The sequence below is a fragment of the Hypanus sabinus genome, chromosome X2 (assembly GCF_030144855.1).
Source record: "Hypanus sabinus isolate sHypSab1 chromosome X2, sHypSab1.hap1, whole genome shotgun sequence".
NCBI classification, from domain to species: domain Eukaryota; kingdom Metazoa; phylum Chordata; class Chondrichthyes; order Myliobatiformes; family Dasyatidae; genus Hypanus; species Hypanus sabinus.
The window spans coordinates 43,251,258-43,275,932 of NC_082739.1; the positions used below are offsets into that span (position 1 = coordinate 43,251,258).

General features: G+C 41.1%; 1 protein-coding gene across 2 annotated transcripts in view; it reads left to right on the forward strand.

Moving 5' to 3' along the window:
* Positions 1 to 24,675, forward strand: part of opcml (opioid binding protein/cell adhesion molecule-like) — a 989,977-nt gene that overhangs the window by 566,526 nt on the left and 398,776 nt on the right. The window lies entirely within an intron of this gene.

The following is a 24,675-nucleotide window of genomic DNA, read 5'->3' on the forward strand; positions in this document are numbered from 1 at the left end:
GACAGACAAAAAAAATTCTCTCTTAGATATATGAGCAAAACCATTTAAGGGGTGTGCCAGAGAGGCCAACCCAGTTCTCAAGGTGATCTAGGAGAATGTTAATGTTAGTGTAGAAAGCAGCACTTAGATCTAGAAGAATTAGAACTGAGACCCTGTTGGCATTGGTGCTGGGCCTGAGATCACTGACTATTTTCGTAAGGGCCGTTTCTGTACTGTGGTTTGCTGTAAAACCTGACCGAAGCTTTTCTGGAATATTGTTCTCATTCAGAAAGTTGTTGAGTTGGTTGAAAATGACCTTCTCAAGAATCTTGCCCAAGTAGGGAAGATTAGATATAGGCCTGTAGTTAGCAAGTACCTCACTATGAGGATTTGGCTTTTAAGTAGGTGTATCACAGCTGCAAATTTGAAGGCATTTGGAAAGAATTTAGTTTCGAGGGATGTGATAATAATTCTTCCAACAGGAATTAAAAACACTATTAAGAGAGTCTGGTAGGGACAGGTTAAGACAGTAATCAGACTGTTTACTCTTTGTTACAATCTTGTAGAGTTCTGCATTGGAAATAATTGTAAATTTTGATATGGTTGCCATCTTTATAGAGGTTACCAGTATCTATAATAATACTCTCTCTAACAGAAATATTTTTGTTGTTAAAAATATCGTGAATTTCTCACATTTTGTGGCAGAAGTTTGAATGAGGACATTATAGGTTGAGGCACGGTTCAACATTTGATTTCGAGTTGAGAACAATCTTCTTGAATCACCGCTATTCTCTGTAATATTCTTGGGAAAATAGGCTCTTGTTGCAGAGGCATATGGCAGTGTTAAGGAGACTAATATTTCCTTGAAAATATTCCAGTGGACTTCAAGCCCAGATTTCTTTATTTTCTCTCAGCTACTCTGCATGATCTCTTGCGTTCACGGACAGAATTGTTTAACCATGGCGACGTTTTACTAAGTGGGTTCACTGTGTGTTTAGTATATTTGTCACGCAATTGTTGAAAGAATCAGCCATTCACGGAGCCGTTTCAGTCACATGGTCAGATAAACTAATCAGCTCAGAGACAATAGACAGTAGGTGCAGGAGTAGGCCATTTGGCTCTTCCAGCCAGCACCACCATTCAATGTGATCATGGCTGATCATACACAATCAGTACCCCGTTCCTGCCCTCTCCCCATATCCCTTGACCCCGCTATCTATAAGAGCTCTATCTAACTCTCTTGAATGCATCCAGAGACTTGGCCTCCACTGCCTTCTGGGGCAGAGCATTCCACATATCCACCACTCTCTGGGTGAAAAAGTTTTTCCGCATCTCTGTTCTAAATGGCCTACCCCTTATTCTAAAACTGTGGCCTCTAGTCCTGGACTCACCCATCAGCGGGAACATGCTTCCTGCCTCTAGCATGTCCAATCCCTTAATAATCTTATATGTTTCAATCAGATCCCCTCTCATCCTTCTAAATTCCAGTGTATACAAGCCCAGTCGCTCCAATCTTTCAACACATGACAGTCCCGCCATTCCGGGAATTAACCTTGTGAACCTACACTGCACTCCCTCAATAGCAAGAATGTCCTTCCTCAAATTTGGAGACCAAAACTGCACACAATACTCTAGGTGGGGTCTCACCAAGGCCCTGTAAGCTGCAGAAGGACCTCTTTACTCCTATATTCAATTCCTCCTGTTATAAAAGCCAGCATGCAATTAGCTTTCTTCACTGCCTGCTGTACCTGCATGCTTGCTTTCATTGACTGATGTACAAGAACATCTAGATCTTGTTGTACTTCCCCTTTTCCTAACTTGACTCAATTTAAATAATAATCTGCCTTCTTGTTCTTGTCACCAAAGTGGATAACCTCACATTTATCCACATTAAACTGCATCTGCCATAGATTTGCCCACTCACCCAACCTGTCCAAGTCACCCTGCATTCTCATAACATCCTCCTGACATTTCACACTGCCACCCAGCTTTGTGTCATCAGCAAATTTGCTAATGTTACTTTTAATCCCATCATCTAAATCATTAATGTATATTGTAAACAGCTGCAGTCCCAGCACCGAAATTTGCGGTACCCCACTGGTCACAGCCTGCCATTCTGAAAGGGACCTGTTAATCGCTACTCTTTGTTTCCTGTCAGCCAGCCAATTTTCAGTTCATGTCAGTACTCTGCCCCCAATACCATGTGCCCTAATTTTGCCCACTAATCTCCTATGTGGGACTTAATCAAAAGCTTTCTGGAAGTCCAGATACACTACCTCCACTGGCTCTCCCTTGTCCATTTAAATTGTGAATTTAATTTGTGTTGTAGCATTGAGAAGATTATGGATCTGTCTGTAATAATACAGAGGGATCTCAATAATCTCAGATAGTTGGGATACTGCTTGGAAATGCAAGCAATTCCACTTTGTACTCTTGCAGGAGACTGTGTACGTCGACATTCACACACAAAAAAAACGGTGTTTTAGCAACACACACAAAATGCTGGAGGAACTCAGCAGGCCTGGCAGCATCTATGGAAAAGAATAAACAATCAACATTGCGGGCCGAAACCTAAGATCAGTTGCCTGGCCCACTGAGTTCTTCCGGTATTTAATGTGTGGTGCTTGGATTTCCAGTATCTGCAGGTTTTCTCTTGTTTGATGTGTGTTTTAATTTTTTTTCAGATATCGTGCTTTTTCAATCATTGTTTCTAACAAACTTCTTTCTTAGAGACTCTACTTTGTGACACTGAGTATGAAGAACTGTAGTTTTTTTTTTCTCTTTGGTACCCGTGGGAGCAGATCATGAACTGGTTATTTTCTTGTTGTAAAATTCATTGTAATGAATAATTTTGTAGCTGAGAGACTGAAATAAAAACGTCACAGGTTATCCATGGCAGACACTAAAAGACACAGTGCACTGGTTTCAGCATTCTTGTCATTTAAAATGCAGTATAAGGTAGCTTTTAAAGATCTCACAAGAAGCAGTTCAGAGAATACATCCCTGTGACCGGACAACCTTCGTTTGTAGTGTACTTTTAAAATTAAAGCCCTTCTTCTTCAAGTGAGCATTAATAAAATAAGTCACTTGGGTCTGTGCTACCAGTGTTGCTGACAGTGCATTGCTGTGTGGTTACACTCCTCCAGAATAAGAGTTAGGGTCACACAGCTTTTGGTTTAAAAAAAAGGTACTGTTAGTTTAGGAGAAGAAATTGGATATTGATTTTGTGGGAAGCTAAAGAGGCGGGATCTATTTAACTCCTTATGATTGTTTCATATAATTCCAGAAAACCATGAACATTTTATTAATCCTTCAAAAAAATTGATGTAATTGTAGCGATGTACTATAAACAGCGCGAGAGATGACATGCAGTCAGTAAGTCGTTTCGAGACTAGTTTATTCAAACTTTGCGGTGCTGGCATTTAATCCCTAGCGCCCGCCCTCTCCGGGCGTAAGTGACTTCAGAGGTGCATTACCAAAGTCTCTCCCCGCGCGCTGGCTATTTGTGAGCTGGTTTGCCTGTGCAGAATGTGGGTCGCCACATAATAAAGCTTTACTGTTGACTTCTATCCTCTTTGATTTACACATTTCCCAAAAACATTCCAAGTCCATATTCAGACCATAACACATAGGAACAGAATTAGGCCACTTGGTCCATTGAGTCTGCTCTGCCACTCCATCATGGCTGTTCCATCAACCATCTCAACCCCATCCTCTTGCCTCTCCCTGTAACCGTTGACACCCTGATTAATCAAGAATCTTTCAACCTTCACCTTAACTATACCCAATGACTTGCCCTGCGCAGCTGTCGATGGCAGTGAGTTCCACAGACTGACCACTCTCCAGCTAAAGAAACTTTTCCTCATCTCCTTTCTAAGTGCATGTTACTCAATTCTGAGGCCACGCCCACTGTTCCTAGACTGCACAATATAGGAAACATCCTCTCCACATCCACTCAATATTTGGTAGGTTAATAGGCTGTGAAATGGAGACTCCTCTCTCTCCCTTATTGGGGGGGGGGGGGGAGGAGAGAGAGAGGGAGAGTCTGTGGTATGTCAAATACTGGGTGAGTGTGTAGTCTTTGGAGTACTACAAGTCTGTGTCTTTGCTGTTGCTTTTGCTGCGCACTTGAGTGCTCAGTGATGCTTTTTTTTCTGGTGGTGGGAGGGGGGATTGTTGCTTGCTGCCGATTACACGTGGGGGGGTAACTGGGGGGTGGTCTTTGGGGTCTAGCATTTAACTGTCATTCATTCTTGGGACACTCTGTTTTTGTGGATGTTTGCAAAGAAAAAGCATTTCAGGATGTATATTGTATACATTTCTCTGGCATTAAATGTACCTTTGAAACCTTAATAATGGAGAAAGGATATTTAGAAATGTCAAGGTATGATAACGTCCTTGCTGTGACAAGACAATTGATGTGGCACTGAGAGGTTGTTGGAAGATTCCATCATTCAAATGAGGGATTAAACTGTGTCTCTACCTAGTTATCTTTGTAGGTCAAAATAATAAAAAGATCCTAATGCATTTTGCTGAAGAAGAGTAGCAAAATTATCCTAAGGCATAAGGACCAAAAATATCGGAACGAGAATAGGCTGCTAACACCTTGAGCCTGCTCCACCATTCAATGGGATTGTGGTTGATCTGCTATCTCGGAAGTCAGTCTTTGTCCTTTCTCTATAATCTTTGATATCCTTACTGATTAGAAAGTTATCTACCTCAGTTTTATAATTGCACAATAATGCTGCCACCTCAGTCAGCCCGTTGTGCCAACAAATTCTAACCATCTGAGAAAAAAACTTTCTCCTCCTCTCAGTCTTAAATGGGTGCCCCCACCATTTTGTAGCCATGCCCTCTGGTTCTGGTGTCTCTCATGAGATGAATATTTCCTCTTTGAGCACTCAGAATCTAATATGTTTCAATGAGGTTACTTCTCATTCTTATCTCCATAGAATGGAGATCCGTCCTCCATTTGCTCCTAAGACAAACTTTTTGCTGTTAAGACAACACATTGTATCTGAAATCATCATAGTGAAAGATCTCTGACTTGTCTCCAATGATAGAATATCCTTGAGAAGCGATACAGAATAGTTCAGAGCTCCACTTGTCGTCTCACCAGTGTCTTCTGAAGATGCAGTGAGACGTTGTTACTTGAATATTCCAACTCTCTCGAAGTGAGGATTAACATTTTGAATCGGGAGCAAGTTACAGCTTGTGATTCAGCTGGGAGCTCAGAGAATTCGACCGTTGTGGATAGGATTTAAGCCTACCTGGTCAATACCTGTGGAGGAGGGGGAACTGCGCAGGCGCGAGTGACGTCAGTGTCGAGCGCGCACTTTAAAAGGCAGGACTTCTTTTCAGAGTGGGCAGCGGAGTCCGTGGAAGCAGAGTCCTGGGCTTTGGCTAAGTGGGCTTCGGCAAGCTTGTGGATTGCTCGCTGAGGGGAAGAAGGTAAGGTCGCTAGGTGCTTTTTAGACATTCTATTAATCCAGTTCAGGTATGGGGGAGACAGTCAGAGCAGTGGTGTGCTCTGTATGCAGTATGTGGGAGGTCAGGGTCAACGCAGTTGTCCCTGATGACCACACCTGCAATAGGTGCATCCAGCTGCAGCTCCTATCAGCCCAGGTTAGGGAGTTGGAGCAGGAGCTGCATGAACTACGGATCATTCGGGAGGCAGAGGCAGAGATAGATAGGAGTTATCAGGAGGTAGTCACACCAAAAAACCAAGAAGTAGAAAGATGGGTGATGGTCCAGAGAGGCAGGGGGAGCAGGCAGAGCGAGCAGAGCACCCCTGCGGCCATTCCCATTAACAATAAGTATACTGTACTGGATACTGTTGATGGGGATGACCTACCAGGAATGAGTTGTAGTGGTCCTGCCTCTGGCACAGAGGTTGAACCCTCAACTAGAAAGGGGAGGAGGGAAGAGAAGAGAGCGATAGTTTTAGGGGATTCTATAGTCGGGGGGAAGATAGGAGATTTTGTGGGGCAGATCGGGAGTCTCGGATGGTATGTTGCCTCCCTGGTGTCAGGGTCCGGGACATCTCAGATCGGGTGCAGGCTATTCTTGAGAACGAGGGCATGAACCCAGATGTAGTGGTCCATGTAGGGACCAACGCTGTAGGTAAGGTGAGTGAAGGGGTCCTGCTTAGAGAGTTCAGGGAGTTAGGAGTGAAGCTGAAAGGCAGGACCTCCAGGGTGACAATCTCAGGATTGCTACCTGTGCCACGTGCGAGTGAGGCGAAGAATAGAATGATTATGCACATTAATACGAGGCTGAGAGCATGGTGCAGGAAGGAAGGGTTCAGGTTTTTGGATAATTGGTCTTTGTTCCAGGGACATTGGGATCTGTTTCGAAGGGACGGTCTACATCTGAACCGGAGGGGTACTAACATTCTTGCAGGAGTATTTGCCAGTGCTGCTCGGGGGGGTTTAAACTAGATGTGCAGGGGGCAGGGATCCAGATCCAGAGGGTTGGTCAGAAGGAGCATGGGGTTAAATGTGTAGAAGGTTTGGGTGATCTTGAGAAGGTCATCAAAATTCAAGGTGCAATTAGCCCGATGGAAGTTCAAGGAGCTGGGTTAGGTACAATAGACAGTGTTTTAAGCAAAGAGAGGAGGAATGGGCTAAGAATTCTATACTTGAATGCGCGTAGTGTCAGAAATAAGACAGATGAGCTTGAAGCTCAGATGAAAATGGGGAACTACGATATTGTTGGGATAACGGAGACATGGCTGCAAGGGGATCAGGCCTGGGAATTGAGTGTACCAGGGTATACGTGCTATCGTAGAGACAGAAATATGGGAAGAGGGGGTGGGGTGGCCCTGTTGGTGAGGAATGAGATTCAGTCCTTCGCAAGAGGTGACTTGGGAACAGGGGAAGTAGAGTCTGTGTGGATTGAGCTGAGGAACAGTAAAGGTAAAAAGACCCTAATGGGTGTTGTGTACAGGCCCCCAAGCAGTAGCGTGGATATTGGGTACAAGTTGATTAGGGAGTTAACATTGGCATGTGCTAAAGGTAATGCAGTCGTTATGGGAGATTTCAACATGCAGGTGAACTGGGAGAATCAGGTAGGTGCTGGACCCCAGGAAAGGGAGTTTGTGGAGTGTCTAAGGGATGTATTTTTGGAACAGCTTGTGCTTGAGCCAACCTGGAACGAGGCTGTTTTGGACTTGGTGATGTGTAATGAACAGGAATTGATAAGTGATCTTGAAGTAAAGGAGCCATTAGGAAGTAGTGATCATAACATGATAAGTTTTTAATCTACAATTTGAGAGGGATAAGGGCAGATCAGAGGTGTCAGTGTTGCAATTAAATAAAGGAGACTACGGAGCCATGAGGGAAGAGCTGGCCAAAGTTAAATGGGCGGATGCCCTGGCAGGAAAGACAGTGGATCAGCAGTGGCAGATATTCTTGGGGATAATACAAAAGATGCAAAAGCAGTTCATTCCAATGAGAAGGAAGGATTCAAAGAGGGAGAAGGGGCCACAGTGGTTGACAAAGGAAGTCAGAGATTGTATAGTATTAAAGAAAAAGAAGTATGACAGGGCTAAAATGAGTGGGAATACAGATGATTGGGAAAGTTTTAAGGAACAGCAGATCTTAACTAAAAAAGCAATACGGAGAAAAAAAATCAGGTATGAGCTCAGTCTAGCCAGGAATATAAAAGGGGATAGCAAAAGCTTTTTTAGCTATGTGAAGAGAAAGAAGATAGTTAAGAACAATGTTGGCCCCTTGAAGAATGAATTGGGAGAAATTGTTATGGGAAACCGGGAAATGGCAACAGAATTTAATGCGTACTTTAGATCTGTCTTCACCAGGGAGGACACAAGCAATCTCCCAGATGTATGGATGGGCCAGGGTCATAAGATATCAGAGGAATTGAGACAGATTGACATTAGGAAAGAAACTGTGATGAGTAGACTGGTAGGACTGAAGGCTAATAAATCCCCGGGTCCAGATGGTCTGCATCCTAGGGTACTAAAAGAGATGGCTCAGGAAATTGCGGATGCATTGGTAATCATTTTCCAATGTTCCTTAGATCCAGGATCAGTTCCTGAAGATTGGAGAGCGGCTAATGTTGTCCCACTTTTCAAGAAGGGAGGGAAGGAGAAAATGGAGAACTATCGCCCTGTTAGCCTAACGTCAGTCGTGGGGAAGATGCTTGAGTCCATTATTAAGGACGAAATAGTGGCACATCTTGATGGCAGTAATAGGATTAGGCCGAGCCAGCACGGATTTACCAAGGGCAAATCATGCTTGACTAATCTGTTGGAGTTTTTTGAGGGTGTAACAAGGATGTTAGACGAGGGTAAGCCAGTGGATGTTGTGTACCTAGATTTTCAGAAGGCATTCGATAAGGTGCCACATAGGAGATTGGTGAGTAAAATCAGAGCTCATGGCATTGCGGGCAGGGTTTCAACATGGATAGAAACTGGTTGGCAGATAGAAAGCAAAGGGTAGCAGTGAATGGGTGTTTCTCGGACTGGCTGGAGGTGACTAGTGGGGTACCACAGGGCTCTGTATTGGGACCACAGCTCTTTACGATTTATGTCAACGATTTAGATGAGGGCATTGAAAACTATATCAGCAAGTTTGCTGACGATACTAAACTGGGTGGCAGTGTGACATGCGAAGAGGACGTTAGGAGAATACAGGGAGACTTGGATAGGCTGGGTGAGTGGGCAGATACTTGGCAGATGTCATTCAATGTGAATAAATGTGAAGTTCTCCACTTTGGAAGCAGGAACAAGAGGGCAGAGTATTGTCTGAACGGTGTAGAGTTAGGTAAGGGAGAAATGCAAAGAGACCTAGGAGTCCTAGTTCATCAGTCAATGAAGGTGAATGAGCAAGTGCAACAGGCAGTGAAGAGGGCAAATGGAATGTCAGCCTTTATTACAAGGGGAATTGAGTACAAGAGCAAGAATGTCCTTTTGCATTTGTAGAGGGCCCTGGTGAGACCACACCTGGAATATTGTGTACAGTTTTGGTCTCCAGGTTGAAGGAAGGACATTCTGGCAATTGAGGAAGTGCAGCATAGATTCACTAGGTTGATTCCTGGGATGGCAGGGCTGTCTTACGCAAAGAGATTGGAGAGATTGGGCTTGTACACGCTGGAATTGAGGAGATTGAGAGGGGATCTGATTGAAATGTTTAAGATAATTAAAGGATTTGATAGGATTGAGGCAGGAAATATGTTCCAGATGTTGGGAGAATCCAGTACCAGAGGGCATGGATTGAGAATAAGAGGTCAGTTGTTTAAAACAGAGTTGAGGAAGAGCTTCTTCTCCCAGAGAGTTGTGGAGGTGTGGAATGCACTGCCTCGGAAGACGGTGGAGGCCAATTCTCTGGATGCTTTCAAGAAGGAGCTAGATAGATATCTGATGGATAGGGGAATCAAGGGATATGGGGACAAGGCCGGGACTGGGTATTGATAGTGAATGATCAGCCATGATCTCAGAATGGCAGTGCAGACTCGAGGGGCCGAATGGTCTACTTCTGCACCTATTGTTTATTGTCTATTTTGTTAGTTTTTGCTGTTATATCCTGCACATATGCTAGATTTCTGTAGTTAATGTATCAGGACACCCAAATCCCTTTATTCTGCAGCTGTCTGCACTTTTTCTACAGTTAAATAATATATTATTCTTCTGTTCTTCCTTTTGAAATGAATAACTTCACCGTCTCACATTACACTTTAATTGTAAACTTTTGCCCACTCACCTAATTTGCCAATCTCTCTCAGTAAATTGTTTGTATCTTCCTTTGAACTTGCCTTCCCACCTATTTTTGTGTTGCTTGTTAATCTGTGGGGCATTGTCACAGGAAAGCACTATCCATCATCAGGGACCCCCACCACCCAGGACATGCTTTTTTTTCACTGCTGCTGTCCGAAAGAAGGAACAGGAGCCTCAGGTCTCTCACCATCAGGTTCAGGAATGATTTTTACTCCGCAATCATTAGGCTCTAGAACCAGAGGGAATAACTTCATTTGCCCCATCATTGAAATATTCCTACAAATTATGGTTGAACGCTCAAGTTGGTGCAGTCTTTCACTGATTATGTTATGGTTATTATTCTATTATGGATTTATTGAGTATGTCTGCAAGAAAATGAATCTTAGGGTGTATATGGTGACATATATGTACGTTGATAATAAACTTACTCTGAATTTTAACATATATTCACTTACTTGCTCCAAGATGTTAACATTTGTTGTAAAGCGTTTCAGTCCCAACACTGATCCGAGTGTTACCCCAATGGTCACAGGTTGCCAACCTGAAAGGGATACCCTTATCCTCATATGCTCTTTTCCCCCCCGTATCCACCTTCATATGTTACTCCATCACCATAGGCTTTTACATTGTAACTTAACCATTTGTGAGTCACCTGTCCAAACAGCACACTGATTGGCTCTTCTCTATATCTGGGAATCATAGCCTAGTGAGTCTTGCATAGCTGATGGGCAAACTACTGGAGAAGATTCGTTGAGACAAGATTTATGAGTATTTGGTGAAGTCTCATCTGATTAGGGATAGTGAGCATGGCTTTGTGAGGAGCCTGACTGAATTCTTTAAGGAAGTTGTGGTGAACTACATATACTTGTCTGGACACGCCCCCTGCTGACTGCTCCTGTGGCTCCTCCCACTGACCCCGGTATAAAGGCGATTGATGGTGAACTACATATACCTGTCTGGACACCCCCCCCCCCCCCACTGACTGCTCCTGTATCTCCTCCCACTGACCCCGGTATAAAGGTGATTGATGGTGAACTACATATACCTGTCTGGACATCCCCTCCCCCCCACTGACTGCTCCTGTCTCTCCTCCCACTGACCCCGGTATAAAGGCGATTGAGGCCTGAGCCCGGCCTCTCTGTCTCTAGGATGTAGTATGGTGGTCAACCACTGCTTGTTCCTTCTACCAGTCAATAAAAGCCGATATCTCGCCTTACGTCTCAGAGAGAGTTATTGATGGTGCATCAGAAGTGATAAAGCATATTGATGAAGGCAGAGGGCGGCCACGGTATACAGTATGTGCATTTTAGTAAGGCATTTGACAATGTTCCCCATTGTAGGCTCATTCAGAATGTTGGGAGGCACGGGATCCAGGGAAACTTGGCTGTATGGATACAGAAATGGCTTGCTCACAGAAAGAAAAAGGTGGTAGTGGATGGAGTATATCCTGCTTGGAGGTTGGGGTCCAATTGTATTCCGCAGTGATATGTTCTGGAAACCCTGTTGCTTGTAATTTTTAAAAATTACTTGGATGAAGAAATGGAAGGGTTAGAAAGTTTGCAGATGACATGAGGGGTGGTGGTGTTGTGGGTAGTATAAAAGGCTGTCATGAGTCAAAACAGGACATTGCTAGAATTCAGAGCTTGGATAGAAGTGGCAGATGGACTTCAATCAATAAAGTGTGACGTGATTAATTTCAGAAGGTCAAACTTGAAGGGAGGATACAGGGTTAAAGGTAGTATTCTTGGCAGTGTGGGGGAACAGAGGGATCTTGGGTTCCATCAATATTCCCTCAGTTGCAGCACAAGTTGATAGAATGGTTAATAAGGCATATGGCATGTTGGCTTTCATTGGTCGGGGCGTTGAGTTCAAGAGCCATGAGGTAATGTTTCAGCTCAAAAAAAACTCTGGTCAACCACAGTCGGAGTATTGCGTTCAGTTCTTATTGCCCCGTTACAGGAAGGTTGTGGAACCTTTGTAGAGAGTTGCAGAGGAGATTTATCAGGATGCTGCCAAGATTAGAAAGCATGTCTTACAAGGAAAGGTTGAGGAGTTAGGTTTTTCTCTTTGGAGAGGAGGAGGATGATAGACTTGATGGAGGTTCCAAGATAGAGGCATAGATCGAGTGAACAGCCAGAGATTTTTTCCCATGGCGGAAGTTGCTAATACAAGGGGGCATATCTTTACTGTGTAGGGAGGTGTCAGAGCTCGTTTTTGTTTTACGCAGAGAGAGATAGGCATCTGGAATGTGCTGCCAGGGGTGGTGGTAGAGGCAGATACCTTAAGGATACTTAAGAGACTGTTTGATAGGCACCTAGATGAAAGAAAAATGGAGGGAAGGTCAGATTGATTTGAAATAGACTAAGTGGTTTGCAGAGCATGGTGTGCTGAGGGGACAGCACTATACTGTTATATTCCCTGTTGCATATGTTCTTTTAACTTAATATGATGCTTCATTGCTTTAGTCACTGACAGATTACATTTACTCTGTGATGCTTTGGACCTCAGTTTCATATATACTATATTTCAAGAAATTCAGAACTGATTTTTAAATGTTTGCCATTACTCACAGACATAGCCTTTAATTTGATTTCCCAATCTGCCTTAGCTAATTCATTCCTCATTCCCAAATACTTGGCTTTATTTGAGGGTTTGTAAATAATCTTCTCTCATTACATGGACCAGATTTTATGCTTCTTAACTGTGATTTATTTTTCTAGAAAATTGTTTCAGATATTGTCTTTGAATAATTCACCTCCTGATACTATTAAGAGTGTTTACCATTTAAGGGCGTAAGAGCATCTAATAATAAAATTGAATAATTTAGAGACCTACTAATGGAATTTTTAGATTCAGTTATTTAGAAACTGACTACTATAATCACAATATAAGTAGAAAGTTGTTTTACGTTCTCATATAATTATTTTTTACAGTTCTTAAATAGTTACATGTACTTTATTAATACAAATTGCACAGGAGATTAAACAGGAACTAAAATGCTTATTTTTGTGCTGAACACACTTTAAAGTATTTTAATAAAACATCAATGTTGTTATGCTCAAATATATAAAATATTTAAAAAGCTTTAAAACCCCCCACACAATTACTCTGATGAAGGAGAGTAATTGAATCTGGTAGAGCACTGTACTAACTCAGCGGGAAAATGCACCTTTCACAAAGAAAATGAGCTTGGCCGCAGTTTGTAGTTGATCCAAAGCAACACACACAAAATGCTGGAGGAACTCAGCAGGTCAGGCAGCATCTATGGAAATGAATAAACAGTTGAATTCTGGGCTGAGACCCTTTAGCCAAGAGAACTGTGCCAAATCATTTGCTTAACTGTGTATTTCACAATAACATGAAGTATCTTGTAGGTTTATGATTTAAGACCTGATTTGCAAATTGGGTTATTATGTTTTGATAGATTAAAGTTTCTCTGAAGAAGTTGATGTTATATTTTAGCCACATGAATGACAATTAGATTTATATGCAGCTTATTTTAAATTTTGTCAATTATATTTATATGCTTCTGATTTTAAAAGTTGAAAATTTGAAGAAGCAAAGTACAAGGCCTTGTATGCAAAGTGCTAGCCCAGAAATGAAATCCTTGTAGATGTCTACATCAGAGCAACTGTTAAGATTGAAGGTTGTGAAAAAAAGATTTGCCTTCATTCTTAAATGTCCTATCACAGCAGAGTGAGAGAGAAGCTTTGACGAGATGTTGCCACACTTGTTTTTCTGGGGGAATTTGCACTGACATAGAGGTTGATATCCTTTCCACTGCAGGTTGCTGATCTAAGCCATCAATCATGAAGTAATTGAGAACCAGATGAGTGATGCTGTGTGCCCAGCTGGCACTGATTACTTCATGACTAATGGCTTGGGATTTTCACATGCTAAAGTTCCTGGTTGTGTCAGCGCAGTGTCTCACTGAGACCATGACTGACATCAGCTGAGTGTGAATCGGTGTTTCTTCCCCTCCTCAGAAATAATAAACCCTTGTCACTCTCAAGTGCTTTAAATAAATTACTGCAAAGTAACTGTTGTTGAGTAGAAACATGGTGAAAGCATGATTTTCACAGCAGGGTGACAATGGTGGGATCAAGATGAATGAGAAGGCAGACAGCATGATGTTCAATGAAAGGGCATTGGTCAGCAAACAGAAGAAAATCTCTCTTCATTTCTGCTTATTACTTTATGGATGGCAGTTTCCAGCACCAGAGTCAGGCAATGTTTCTGAAAATTTGGGTGCATTTACACCACAGTGTAACATTTCCATGAAATTTAGGCTGCTTTATACAATGCACAGTTGAAGTACAATCGTCCCTTAACTTTAATTCCATAATTCCATTCATCTTTCTCCATCAGTTTTACACAACAACTTGCCTAACCCAGAGTGGAGAGTTTATCCCTGAAATATCTCTTGTTATTTCTGCGCTAGAAGCATTTTGAGTGAAATACTTAGATTCCTTCAAGTTTAAGTTCAATTATTATTCAACATACTGTACCTGAATTCAGCCAAACAAAATAGTGTTCTTCCAGGGCCAAGTTACAAAACACGTTACCAACAGCACATTGCACTATAGCACATATAGGTACGATAGCAGAAAAAAAGCATACAGTCACAAAAGAAAGAAATATAGCCCAAGTCTCCAAGTGGCATGACTTTAGATTTATGTTAAGTTGTTCTGGTCCATCTGTGAACACTGGAGGGACCAACCTCCAACCCAGTTTGGATTGCAATGCACCTACAGAGCCCTCTGCTTTCTCCCACACTGCCTTGGCATCTCCTCTCCTGCTTGGCTGCAACAGCTGCCTCCATGGCACGTGCTTAGTCCTTGCCAAAAGCGAGGCAACACAGCTCCCCCACCGTTGGTATCAGCAATAAACCTGTGAACCAGACTTGCAGTATTCTGCATTACTGATGTTCCACGGGATCTTGCGGTCCCAATGAAAACATTCAGGTCAATCACTTGCTCTATTTGTTGGACCGCACACCACCTCAGCACAACAGTACGCACAAGTCCAGGCATCAACACAGCCATGGCATGCAATAACTCCAGTTTTATTGCTGTCAAGCTACTCCTGTAGCAGTTGATGCTCTTAGTGTCCAGTGGTGACTTAAACTCATAAAAAAGACGTACAGGATGTAAAAATATACTTTTGATGGGACCAGTAGTGGCCATTGCATCGGAGCGTGCCGCTATCTTACTTTGCCTTTTGAAAGCTTCTTGTAAATAAAATTACTCAAACTCTTTACTGAGCCCTAGCCTTCTGTGTCATGCCACTTGGAGCCTTCTGAGCCGCCTGTGCCTTCTACACAAACACACTTTAATTATTTGTGATATAGCAGGGTTGCTTGCACTGGAATTACTGTAATGTTTCTCATTTCCTTCATATTTCTCTGCTTGTTTCTTGTCAATCTATCTGCTTTCGAAGTTACAAATGAAGCACACTTAAACAGGAAGACAAAGGCAGAATACAATTTAAACTGAGTGCCTGTAAGGGCAATATTGCAATTAACTAAATAATAAAAGATATTACAGTGTAAAAAAATAACAGATGGTTTGAAGAAAAAAATTCAAAACACTTCAAAAGCGATAATGGTAATCAGATCAATAAAATGCAATTATCCAAATCTACTCCTGAGAGATAGGATTGTTGATTTGTCCATCATTATGGTGTTCAAGTAATGGCAGATATTTGATGAATGTGCTGGATGTAACTCTATGAAAGAGAAGACAAACTCTGAAGTGGTGGATGGTTGGACGAATGATATCATGGTTAACAACTATTTATTAAGATAACTTTGTTTAGATATGGGAAGACATGGTCTCTAATGATTAGATACGTCCTGAATCTTAAAAGAACTCTGCAAGGTTATGTGAAGGTTTGAATTGACTTGAAGGCTAAGGCTTCACTTTGCACTCCATTGTTTTTTTTGTTCTAATTGTGTCTTTCTTGTAAAAGAAAACGTTGTACAACCTGTGCAAGCAAGGTTCTTTACACCTGTATTTGCATGCATTTGTGCATATAACAATAAACTGTTGATACATCCCATAGTCAATAAACTGTTGACACTGTTATTGACTACGGGATGCAAGCTGACCGTGTCCAGTACAGTAACCTATTTTGAAAAAGGTGGTTCATGAGCCTAGCATCTGTGGTTGGGAAATGTCAAGAGCGTTTTTAAGAAAACGAAAAAAACCCAGCTTTTTTTCTCAGAAAATTCAATTGTCATGTACTGTATACTTAGAAAATAAGATCCAGCTAGCATGTGTTACAGAATGGATAAATATGAATTATTTAAGGGAGAAACAGACACATGACAAGTGGAGAAATACATTGTTTTTATTGTGTTGAGTTAAAGAGAATGTTTTACATTGTACCACACAGGTGATTACTGGAGAATGTGAAAGTGTTTGTAATAACAGGGATTTGTCAAGCCACATTCAGAGTAAGATGATAGGAAACAGATTGGGATTCTTTCTCATTGTGGCTAGAAAATATCTGTTTGGCTGCATATGATCATTCAATATATCAACAACTCAGATACAGTTTTAAATTCAGGTGTGTCAGTCTTCATAAACACGCCAAACCCAGGGATGCAGTTACTTCTTCAGGAGATCAAAACTAACAGGAGAATAGGATAGGTGGGGGAAATAGGATTTTATGTTATCCTTGAGAAGGATGTGAACTTCTTGAGAAGATGCGGAAAAGATTTACTGAAATAGTTCCAAGAATGAGGGATTTCAGCTACAGGACTGATGATACTGGGTATTTTCTCCTGAGAGCAAAGATGTTGAGTGATATGATAGAGCCCAAGGTCATAATTGTTCAGGTGTGTTGAATATTAGGGCGGTGTTCCCCTCAGAGAGGACCAAGGGACAGAGATTTTAAAAATTGTGTGAAAAGTAAAAGGACAGAATCTGGTATCCTTTTGCAATCTCTTTCTCACCCTGAACTGCCATTCAAAAATGTCTGTGCATAAATTTGCAGCCCTTGCTTTTATGTCATCTGCTTAAGAATTGTGTCGCTTGGTGTTTAATATGTACCTGTGACTCTCCTTAGTTTTCCCACCAGAATATATCACTTTGTCTTTCTTCTGTATTCATGTTCCTCTGTTGTGTGCCCATATCCTTTGAAACTTACTGCTATCTTCCTCACGGTTTATTCTTCGAAGAATTCTGCTGGTGTTGAAATTGTTTCCTGGGCATGAAATTCGAATCATTTATCTGTAACAGGGAAATCGGTGGTCCCACTGCCAATCTCCAATCTAGAGGGTAAAAATGTTCACTGCAATTCGTCTTGGTTATGAATCCCATTTCTTATCTGTGAATCACAGTTTTACAGGCCCTTCAGCCCAATTCATTCTGCTGAGCTAGTCCCATTTGCTAATGTTTGGCCCATATCCTCCTTAACCTTTCCTATCTCTGTATCTGTTCAAATGTCTTTGAAAGATTGCAATTGTACCCACCTCCAGAATTTCATCTGACAGCTCATGCCCACACCTATCACATTATTCTTGAAAAATTTGCCCCTCAGGTACCCTTCCAATATTTTCCCCCTCACCTTAAACCAATGCCCCCTTGTTTTAGACTCCCCTACCTTGGGAAAAGCTTGTAATTGTTCACCTTGTATTTGCTTCTGATGATTTCATATACGTCTGTAAAGTCAAACCTCAGTTTCTACAGTCCAGGCAGGGATAAAAAAAACATGCTAGTCTAACTACTCTCTCCTTTTCACCTGATAACACATTGGTGAATCTTTTCTGCACCCTTTCCAACTTAATGAAATCCTTCTTATAACAAGGTGACCAGAACTTCAAGCAAGGCTCCAAGTGTATTCTCAGCTATGTCTTATACAGTTGTAACAGGAATATGTGCTGCTATTTTCATTATTCCATGTGCTTCAAATTTTTGACTCTTATTTTGCAGCCTAAATAGAAATCAATGCATTCTTCTCTCCATTATTTCATCAAAATATCCAATCATATTAGTTAAAAACAATATTATTTTCACATATCCTCGCTAGCTTACATCAATTACAGTAATTCACATTAAGAATCAGTTTTACTGTCACTGACACATTGAACATAGAACATAAGTTCACAGAGCATATGTTGCTTTCCAGTAGCAGTGTAGTTCAATACATAAAATTATTATAAGTTACAATAAGTATATTAAAAATGCAAAAAGGGAGCAAAATAGTGAGGTAGTGTTCATGGTCTGTTCAGGAATCTGATGGTGGAGGGGAAGAAGCTTTCTCTAAAATGTTAAGTGTGCGTCTTCAGGCTCCTGTTCCTCTTCTCTGATATTAGTAATAAGACAAGGGCATGTCCTGGGTGGTGAGGGTCCTTAATGATGTATTGATTCTTGTGAATGTTAAATTTGTCCTGCTTAATTGTATTTTAAATCTTCCTCATCAGCAGAGTCAGACAGAGCAACATTTACCAATTGTTCATGATCACATATTTTAAATACTTTTTTGGTTCATCACTATTCCAGTACATCAATTGAATCCATACAAGTTAGTCCCATGTAGCAGCTATGAAAACTCATTTATTGAGTCAGCTACATTGTCTGCCATGGTCTGTGGAACACGGCCAAAGCTGGTCTCTATTGTTGATATTAGGAACAGATCGACATGAATGTACAAAGCTAATTCAGTATTTGTGATGCCAAATTAGAGCTCCCTGTCCCACAAAATGCAAATATTAACTTTACCCAAATGAGCCTATGCTCACCAGCAGCCTGTGAACCCTGTTATGTAAAAGGACTTTTCAAATATTCAAGTGTAGTAGCTGATTTTTTTTGTAAATTTGTTTTAGTGCCTTCACATTTCTTAAGTTCAAAGGTGCATAATATACAGTCCTCTGGAGAAAATTAAGAATACCAATGGTCAGCTTTGAGTATAGGACCTGTGGGGGAAGTAGATGATGGAGCTGCAAGCAGACAAAGTCATTTGGCAGAATGCTTCATCGTCAAAACTTTGAAATAAGCACAAAGACCCTGTTTGGCCAGTGGTGAGAATGGCCCTTCATATACAGACAGATCACAGTCCAACTACACAGTACCTTCAAGCTTATTTCAGTGGCAATGCTTTAATTTAACTCCCTGTGGATTTAAAGAGAATATACTAATGAATCATCATAATACAGACCAATATGAGTGTGGTAACTTCTACTTTACAAAAAGACCACTCAACAACTGGATGGGCAAGAGAGCATCTTTATCTGGGACGGCAAATGATATTTACAATACAGAGGCTTCCAGGTACCTCGTGCGGCCTGGGTGGAGGAACTATATACAATGCATACTGGGAGTAGAAAGAGTGGAAGTAAAGACCCCGCCAACCCCGGATCCTGCCTCTTGCTATCAACAACTCCCCAATTAGTATTAACTTACTTTTAATAATACTCACATTACAACAGTGAGGAAATACAAATAGAATCTAGACCTCATCCTTTTCATTATATAGGTAAAGATTATAAAGACAGAAATGTAGTGATATGATAGAGGAAGATTCCTTCTAGTAGTTGGGAAGTCAATGCCAATTGTTATGAGTTTTAAAACTGAGTGTAGAAGCAATCCATGGAATTGTGGAGTTTATAGTCTGGTCCAGCAACTGAGGCCGTAACCAGGATCAGAATTGTTTTGTTTAAATAAGGAGAATATTTCTGGTGACAAGATGGTGACCAAGGATGCAGATTTAATTTAATTAGCAAAAGTGCCAGAACCAATTTGGGGAAAGAAAACTTGAACAGTTATGAGGTGGATATACTCTCAGACATGTTGATAGAAGCTTATTCATTCATGGCCGGTAAAATAGAAATTGGATTAATTTTCTGATTTTAGATTCAATCGCTGAATAAAAGGAGATGTTGCAGGAATATTGGGTGAAAGTGATGTCAAAATGGAATTATTTACTAAATTGCAAGACATTGTGTGTGGCTTGGCCTAGTAGAGAGACCCAGCTCAAAGAGTTGGTATCTTACAGCTCCTATGAGCAGATCGGTTTTCTCTGGGTGCTTCGGTTTCCTCCCACATGCCAAAAATGGATTGGTAGGTAAACTGATAGGTAAAAAGTAGGCTCATGGCCCTCATGTAAGTAAGTGGCAGAATCTGGGGGGAGATTATGGGAAGGTGCAGAGAGTCAAATGGGATTGGTGCCAATGTGAGTTTGTTCGGTAGCATGGATTTAGTGGGCTAGAGTATGCATCCATCCTGAAAGGCTCTCTGAGATCTATGAGCTGTCCTCCCTTTTATTTTCAAGTTCCCTTAAAGAATATTAGAATTTTATAATATGTATTTTATATCCAGATTCTCTGAAGATGGCTGAATTTTTTTATCCCTCAAAAGTATAATTTAGAATTCCTGTAGTTTAACTATCGCTTCCATTGCAAAATCACTCTCATAACTTTAAGCATGTGTGCTTTCAGTCTGTGCTTACACCTGCTACCTCTGTAGATAAAACTTGTTTTTCAGAATCAAGTCCTCTCACATTATTAAGTGTGATTGATGGCCCAATGTTCAAGGATCTCCAGATCCTCTTACCTCTTCTTTTACCTTTTACCTCTTCTACAAATAATCCAGCACCCTCCACTCAGTATGCTGTGTTACTATTGTCCTCAATTCACACAACCTTGGTTTACTACTTAAGATTCTTTTTGGTGTTTACAAAGGTGGTGACTATCACAATTTGTTGACTTCCATTGTCTTGTACCTGTAACATTTCACAGTCCTTCAGTCATTTAAGTTATGCTCTCTTTCTCTTCTTTGACCTTGAATTGAACTCTCGCATCAATTTTCTTCATAAAACTGTTTCACAATGAAAAAAGATCTAGTGCCTTCCCAGCGTATAAGATGAATAAACTCTTCTCAGGCTTCAAGTCAGGTGCAGGTATCGATTTTAACCAATATTTGATGACAAACTCTACCATCTTCATCAGTGATGATACCTGGGTAAGTCTAGTCCGATGGTATTTATACTCCCATTGTCTGTCCCTCCTGATTGCTTAGCCCTCATCCAATCAGATTTCTGCTGTCCCACTTTATTTACAATCAAATTACGGTTCATCTTTGTTAAAATTCTTTTCCTCAAACTTTATTTCAATGGCTTCCTTCATCAAGTGGTCCCAAAAGCCATTGGCATGGCACAGTATTTTGCACAATTTTCACAAATGTCTTGCTCTAATTAAGAACCAGAATTCGATAGTAACCAAGGTGGGACAGCGGAAAGCTGAATGGATGAGGACCAACCAATCAGGAGGGATGGATGACGGGGTATAAATACCACCAGACTAGACATGCCCAGCCATCATCCTTGATGAAGATGGCAGAGTTTGTCATTGAAATGTAGGTTAAAATCGATACCTGTACCTGGCTGGTAGTTCGAGAAGAGTTCATTTACATGTTTCATAATGTTTTATTACTAAGTACAAGATCTGAAAATGGCCCAGTATTGTTTGTGAAGAGACCGTAAGGAGATTGCGCGACCTCGGCTTGCTGAGGGAATCGGGCCTGCAATCCTCGGAGTCGCCTGATGCCGGTAGCCAGAGGTGGGGACGTCGGAAGCGGTATGCGAGGAAGAGGAAGCGAGGCAAACAGGCAGGAGTCCGTGCCAGGAAAAAAGCAAGCCCTGGCCGGCTGGCTCTCCCACTCATTCTGCTCTCCAATGGACATTAAATTGGACTACATCTGTGGCAATGAAATGCTCGGCGGGAGTACAGGAACAGACAGAATCCTGTACGCCGCCATTCAGCTGTTTATTTATGGAACAGATATCCCCCCCCCCTCCCCCAAGCCATCGGACTACCAACTCTGCTGTGCCTATTGTCTTGTTTATTATTTATTGTAATGCCTGCACTGTTCTGTGTACTTTATGCAGTCCTGGGTAGGTCTGTAGTCTAGTGTAGTTTTTTGTGTTGTTTTACGTAGTTCAGTTTAGTCTTTGTATTGTTGATGTAGCACCATGGTCCTGAAAAACGTCGTTTCATTTTTACTGTGTACTGTACCAGCAGTTATGGTTGAAATGATAATCAAAAGTGACTTGACTTGACCTTTCTTGACTCCGGAATGGGAATACAAGGTTTAAGCAATTCTTGAAAAAAACAATTTATTTTCTGAATTCTATCTCTTACGAACACAGTTTTCTTGGCTTGTACTTTTCCCATTTCGGCAATGGTCACTATTGAGTTTTCTTCCCATTGTATTTTCAAAATGATTGCTCATCACCTCTGTTCCTATTGATTCTAATCAGGACTTGTCATCATCTTCTAATCTTGAATGTTTCTTTGTTCCTCATTTATAATAAATTGTGTTCAAATTGATGAATAGCAAAGTTAAAAGCTAATGAATTGAAAGGGAGAAAATGAACATTTATCAAAAAGAAAGGTTTGCTTTATTTGTCACATCAGAACACCAAAACACTCGGTTAAATGCATCATTTGCATTAATCACCAACAGTCAGAGCATTGCGCTGGGGGCAACCCGCAAGTGTTGCCATGTTTCCAGCATCAACATAGCATCCCCACAATCGACTAATCTGTGCATCTTTGGACTGTGGGAGGAAACTGGAGCACCCAGAGGAAACCCACGCAGTCACAGGAAAAATGTACAATCTCCTTACAGACAGCAAAAGAATTGAACCCAGGTCGGTGGTACTGTAAAACATTATGCTAACCACTATATACTGTGCTGCTTTGTTGTACTATCACGCCACCCGCTTTTGTCTTTATTATTACCATTTATTATTATTGATTCTTTTATTGTTAACTCTTCCCATTAAAGAGTGGGAATGATTTTCTTTTGTCTCTCTCATCCAGCTCTATCTTTGTGAATTTCTCTTTAGCACATCCATTCACAGTTAGTGCAAATGTTTAGATTTAAATTATAGAATTATTTTAGAAAATATCTTACTGTGGAAATGCATTGAGAAAACTGCAGCAGCTGGTACATAATTACATGGCAATGTTTCTCCCTGGTTGTTTTTGATTTTGAGAAACAGCCTCACCAAATGACACAGGTTATTTTAAAGGACTAACTTAATATGACATCCAGGATTCAACAGAAAACTGAAGAGTAACTTAACTGTTGCTCAGAAGGGAGAAACTGACACCAAATGCAGCAAGAAAATATACTTCAAAGAAAATTGACTGTAATCTTGCACATGGTTTCCATAGAAATGAATGAGAATTGGTTTGACACCTGATGCCTACATTTTTTCATGGAGATAAATTTGTTTATACACACACGGGAGTAGCCATTTTCTTTTGCATGCATACATTGTCACATACCTTTTCACCACCCCCATGTGGATTTGCACGCGCGCGCTTGAGCAGCCATGTTAGTCAATATCAGTTGTACCAGTGTATTCATTCATCTCTCCAGAATGCAGAAAGTTATCATGAATATTTTCATTGTATTGCAATGTGTAGGGAGACTGAGCTGAACTCAATTATTTTATCCATTAAATATGTCCCCCTCGTTATGGTGGTGGATGGAGAGGAATGCTTGCATTCCTTGAAAATGGTCAAGAAATGCAAGCTGAAATAAAGTTAACTGATTTATTTACATTTGTTTCATACAAGTAAATAAATCAATTATTAAAACAAACCCAACATTCTGTGTAAATGAATTTTATTTTGTATCTTATTTTTGGGTAAAGGGGAATTTCTGTAACTTGTGTGGCCATATTGTGACAGTCAGGTAAACATTAATAGAATCATACAGCACAGGGTCATATGGTGTACTATTTCTTTACTGCCCATTGTACCTGTCTACATGAATCCCATTACCCGCTGTTGAACCGGCCCCTTTACACCACTCCAAAGAGCCTTTGACTGTGCACACTGACTTCTGGAAGTCTGTGGTAATTTTCTCCTTTTTCTGCTATCATCATTGTTGTCCTGTGACTTCATGAATGTTAGGTATCCCTTGTTATATTGACCAAGTAGCTAGCCTTTGTACGTGAGGCCAGAAATGTTTAGGCTGTTGTACCATAAAGGGCATTGTATCCAAACTTGGCCCGAACCCTAAACTAGAAAGAATAAGGTGCAATTCTAAACTTGAGAAAACTGACCATAAAGATCCATCAAATTCCTTGCTTTGGGTTTCATATGTCCAGTAATACTTGATGTCATTCACTCAGCGGCCACTTTATTAGGTATCTCCCTTAACTAATAAAATGGCCACTGGGTGCATATTCATGCTGTTCTGCAGCTGTAGCCCATCCACTTCAAGGTGCAATTTGTTGTGTGTTCAGAGATGCTCTTCTGCACACCACTGCATTAACACATATTTATTTGACTTAATGGTGCTTTGCTGTCAGCTTGAACCCGTCTGGCCATTCTCCTCTGACATCTCTCATTACCACTGTGTTTTTGCCCACAGAACTGCTGGTCACTGGATGTTTACTGCTTTTCACACCATTCCCTGTAAATTCTAGAGACTGTTGTCTGTGAAAATCCCAGGAGACCAGCAGTTTCTGAGCTAATCAAACCACCCCATCTGGCACCAACAATCATTCCATGGTCACATTTCTTTCCCATTCTGATGTTTGGTCTGAACAACAACTGAACCTCACGACCATGTCTGCATGCTTTTATGCATCGAGTTGCTGCCACGTGACTGCCTGATTAATGAGCAGATGTAACGAATAAAGTCGCCTCTGAGTATATTATCAACCAAACAGCAGATCCAATTGGAGAATTCACATGGATACCATAGCAGGAAATAAATATGCTTTCTAAACATTAACAGTATTTCTGCAGTTCAGGCTAACCGAGAATTGTAAAACCTCTTCCAGATCATGCCATATAACAAAGAATTTTCTAAAGCATTTGAACAATCAGAGCTGTTTAACTGGCCATTGTCAGAAGTTAGAGTATAACAAAACTCTTCACCATTGGGATTACTTAAGGACAAAGGGGAAATGATGCACCAGTTTTAATTGCCAGC